Here is a 5,462-nt window from a genome sequence, read left to right on the forward strand (position 1 = left end):
CTCGTTAGGTGGCGCGTAGGGTCCTCATCGCTGCTAATCGAGTGAGCGTCCTCGGGGAGCGGCGACTCCTCGGCGGCACGTGGGCAGACCGGCGGTGCCATGGCAGAGATTTGAGAGAGAGAGGGCAAGCGAGGGGAGGATGTAGATGAGAATGCAGGCGGGACGACATTAGCAAGGTAGTATTTATTGGTGGCCGGAATATAGATCGACGGGGACAGTACAAACGCCGGTCGCCGGAATTTATGAGTACTGTAGTTTGAATTACACACGATTCCCGCATCAAAATCCGTGTGTGAACATAATAGCCAAAATCCATGTGTGAACATAATAGCTGACTGTTTCCAATGCAGAACCATGTCTGATTAATGATCCCTGCCGTTCACCTACCAAACCTCGAGCCACGAGATAGACTGCCAATCGTGTGGGGGCCAGTTGTCTTGCTAGATCTTTACATTTTCTTTTTTGAACACCAGATATTTACATCGTCTGATGATTTTTTAACTCGCACACAAGTACAAAAAAATATGATTTTTCAAACTGTTATGGTTAGGCGTTTCATGTAGATGTAGTTCAAATTTGAATTACGGTCATTAAATGGTTAGAAAATGACTTAAATGTCTTTAAAAGGTCAAATGACCCCTGAAATTTTCCAAATTTTCACAAGACAGTTGTATGAGTGCACGTTAAACATAGAAAAAAATTGAAGGCCGTAAGAGGAAGCTATCTCCCGTTCGTCATCAAACATGCATTGTTCCCTCTCAGAACCACGAACCTTCTAGTGAGTTGCTCCGGTTTGTGTGGGGTGTGTGTCCAAACTTTCGTCAAACAGGCCAATTTTTTTACCACATCATCTTGGTGGCATGACATTAATCAAGCAAGGTTTCATGTTTTTCTGATCATTTTTTAATTTTTGGAATTAATATGGCATGCTACTCCATGTATGTGTGCCCATGCATTGAGACCAATATGTTTGAAAATTCCTTCTAATTTACTGCACATGAAATTAACTCGCACACAAGTACACAAAAGTATGATTTTTCAAACAGTTATGGTTAGGCGTTGCATGTTAATGTACGTCGTTCAAATTTAAATTATGGTCATTAAATGGTTAGAAAATCACTTAAATGTCTTTAAAAGGTCAAATGACACCTGAAATTTTCAAAAAAATTACATGATAGTTGTATTAGTGCACGTAAGACGTAGAAAAAAATTGAAGGCCGTTAGAGGAAGCTATCTCCCGTTCGTCATCAAACATGCATTGTTCCCTCTCAGAACCACGGACCTTCTAGTGAGTTTCTCCGGTTTGTGATGGGTGTATGTCCAAACTTTTGTCAAATAGGCCAATTTGTTTACCACATTATCTTGGTGGCATGACATTAAATCAACCAAGGTTTCATATTTTTCTGATCATTTTTTATATTTTGGAATTTAAATGCCATGTCACTCCATGCATACGTATGCATGTGTCCATGTCGTGAGACCAATATGTTTGAAAATTCCTTCTAATTTACTACACATGGAATTAACTTGCACACAAGTACACAGATATGATTTTTCAAACCATTTTGGTTAGGCGTTGCGTAGATGTAGTTCAAATTTGAATTATGGTCATTAAATGTCTAGAAAATCACTTTAATTATTTAAAAGGTCAAATGACCCCTAAAACTTTCAAAAATTTCACATTACAGTTGTAGTAGTGCACGTTAGACGTAGAAAAAAATTGAAGGCCGTAAGAGGAAGTTATCTGCCGTTCATCATCAAACATGCATTGTTCCCTCTGAGAACCACGAGCCTTCTAGTGAGTTTCTCCAGTTTGTGAGGGGTGTGTGTCCAAAATTTCGACAAACATGACAATTTCTTTACCACATCATCTTGGTGGCATGACATTACATCAACCAAGGTTTCATGTGTTTCTGATATTTTTTTAATTTTTTGGAATTAAAATGCCATGCCACTCCATGCATACATATGCATATGTCCATGTCGTGAGACAAATATGTTTGAAAATTCCTTCTAATTTACTGCACATGGAATTAAGTCACACACAAGTACACAAATATGATTTGTCAAACCGTTATGGTTAGGCGTTGCATGTAGATGTAGTTCAAATTTGAATTTAATGGCTAGAAAATCACTTAAATGTCTTTAAAATGTCAAATGACCCCTAGAATTTTCCAAAATTTGACATTACAGTTGTAGTAGTGCATGTTAAACATAGAAAAAATGAAGGCCGTAAGAGAAAGCTATCTCCCCTTCGTCATAAAACATGCATTGTTCCCTCTCGGAACCACGAGCCTTCTAGTGAGTTGCCCCAGTTTGTGAGGGGTGTGTGTCCAAACTTTCGTCAAACATGCCAATTTTTTTACCGCATCATCTTGGTGGCATGACATTAAATCAAGCAAGGTTTCATGTTTTACTGATCATTTTTAATTTTTTGGAATTAAAATGCCATGCTACTGCATGCATGTGTGCCTATAGCTTGAGACCAATATGTTTGAAAATTCCTTCTAATTTACTGCACGTGGAATTAACTCGCACACAAGAACACAAAAATATGATTTTGCAAACCGTTTTGGTTAGGCGTTGCATGTAGATGTAGTGCAAACTTGAATTACGGTCATTAAATGGTTAGAAATTCACTTAAATGTTTTTAAAAGGTCAAATGATCCCTGAAATTTTCAAAAATTTCACATGACAGTTGTATTAGTGCACTTTAGACGTAGAAAAAAATTGAAGGCCGTAAGAGAAAGCTATCGCCCCTTCGTCATAAAACATGCATTGTTCCCTCTCGGAACCACGAACCTTCTAGTGAGTTGCTCCGGTTTGTGAGGGGTGTGTGTCCACACTTTCGTCAAATGTGCCAATTTTTTACCACATCATCTTGGTGGCATGACATTAAATCAACCAAGGTTTCATGTTTTTTCTGATTTTGTTTTAATTTTTTGGAATTAAAATGTCATGCACTCCATGCATACGTATGCATGTGTCCATGTCGTGAGACCAATATGTTTGAAAATTCCTTCTAATTTACTGCCCATAGAATTAACTTGCACACAAGTACACATATATGATTTTTCAAACCGTTTTGGTTAGGCGCTGCATGTAGATGTAGTTCAAATTTGAATTACGGTCATTAAATGGCTAGAAAATCACATAAATTTTTTAAAAGGTCAAATGACCCCTAGAATTTTCATAAATTTCACATTACAGTTGTAGTAGTGCATGTTAGACGTAGAAAACAATTTTGAAAATCGTAAGAGGAAGCTATCTCCCATTCGTCATCAAACATGCATTGTTATCTCTCGGAACCACGAGCCTTCTAGTGAGTTGCTCCGGTTTGTGAGGGGTGTGTGTCCAAACTTTCGTCAAACATGCCAAAATTTTTACCACATCATCTTGGTGGCATGACATTACATCAACCAAGGTTTCATGTCTTTCTGATATTTTTTAAAAAAATTGGAATTAAAATACCATGTCACTCCATGCATACATATGCATGTGTCCATGTCGTGAGACAAATATGTTTGAAAATTCGTTCTAATTTACTGCACATGGAATTAAGTCACACACAAGTGCACAAATATGATTTGTCAAACCATTATGGTTAGGAGTTGCATTTAGATGTAGTTCAAATTTGAATTAAATGGCTAGAAGATCACTTAAATGTCTTTTAAATGTCAGATGACCCCTAGAATTTTCCAAAATTTCACATTACAGTTGTAGTAGTGCACGTTAAACATAGAAAAAAAATTGAAGGCCGTAAGAGGAAGCTATCTCCTGTTCGTCATCAAACATGCATTGTTCCCTCTCGGAACCATGAGCCTTCTAGTGAGTTGCTCTAGTTTGTGAGGGGTGTGTGTCCAAACATTCGTCAAACATGCCCAATTTTTTTCCACATCATCTTGGTGGCATGAAATTACATCAACCAAGGTTTCATGTGTTTTAATTTTTTTTAATTTTTTGGAATTAAAATGCCATGTCACTCCATGCTTAATTGTGTCATAGCCTTCAGACCAATATGTTTGAAAATTCCTTCCAATTTACTGCACATGGAATTAAATCGCACATAAGTACACAAAATATGAGTTTTCAAACTGTTATGGTTAACTGTTGCATGTACATGTAGTTCAAATTTCAATTATGGTCATTAAATGGCTATAAAATCACTTAAATGTCTTAAAAGGTCAAATAACCCTTGAAACTTTCCAAAATTTGACATGACAGGTGTATTAGTACTACAAAATTTCTCGTACATTTAAAACACCATCCGTTGCCACTATACTCCAAATTCGTCTTTCACAACTAGTAAAAATATCTACAGCATCACACAATTGTTTTCGAGGAACCATTTGTGATGAAAATATCTAGGTCTATTTAAGTATCCCTCCTTAAGCTTCACCGACTCATCTGCTCCCGTGCCAGCAACCCCCGAATGCATGAATCCCGCTCCCCATTCCCGCACCCCCTTCTTGCAAAGATGGCACCATGGAAACGCTTCGTGAAGGCCCGTACGATGGCCCCGTCCCCCCGAGCATCACCGCCTGCGCCCAGAGCGCGACCACCTATGTCGAGAGTGTCGCCGCATCCGCATTGAGCGCGACCGCTTCCGCCAAGAGGGATCTGCCGACAGGGCAGCTGCAGCACCCGAGACGGCTGCAGCTGCTGCTACGACGGCGGCTGCAAACGCCGAGAGCGCTCGAGCTGCCGTCCGTGCTCCTGATGTCGCCCTGGCCCGGGTCGAGGCCATCCACACCAAGATCGAGGATGCACACGCCAAGATATTCCAGGAAACCTTGGACTCCAGCATGCAACCCATGTCTGAAAAGGCAACGGTGGCCATGGAGCACCTGATTCCTCATGAGGTCACTGAGAAGGAGCTGGAGATGCAGGAGGCGGTGGAGATCGAGGAGCGCCAGGAGGAGGAGTTGTGCGTGGCCAAGGTCGAGGTAGTGAAGAGTCTTTCCGTCGAGGAATCGGCGGTGGAGTACCAACGCGAGCTATAGCGCAGCCACTACCACGAGTACTGCAACCTTGAGCGCAGCACCGAGGACGAGGACGAGGACACGGTCGACTTCAGCAGGGGGGATGCGGAGTCCACCAACGGCGGCATGTCGCCAGGAGATGTCATCGACGTCTCATCTCACACCGGAGATGCATAGGCTGGCGCGGCGGCGAATTTGTTAAAATTATGCGTACTTAGGCTTTGTTTTGAATGCTGGTCTTTTGTTAGAGCAATGTTTAGGTCAACTGGCTCTGTTTAATTACTAAAATTGCTCGATTCAGTAAGTGTTGTCTGTCTGCTGTACGCTCTTTTGTGTGCCCAAATTAGCAAGCAATGTTAAATTATGCAATGACGTACCCGCGGAAATTTCCACCAAAATTTGAATTATCAAACTCATCCCATGCGCGTAAAGTATAAGAATCATTTGCGATGCACACAATCGTTCATAGTGAATGGTCCG

This window comes from Triticum urartu, chromosome 3, assembly GCF_003073215.2.
Source record: "Triticum urartu cultivar G1812 chromosome 3, Tu2.1, whole genome shotgun sequence".
NCBI lineage: Eukaryota > Viridiplantae > Streptophyta > Magnoliopsida > Poales > Poaceae > Triticum > Triticum urartu.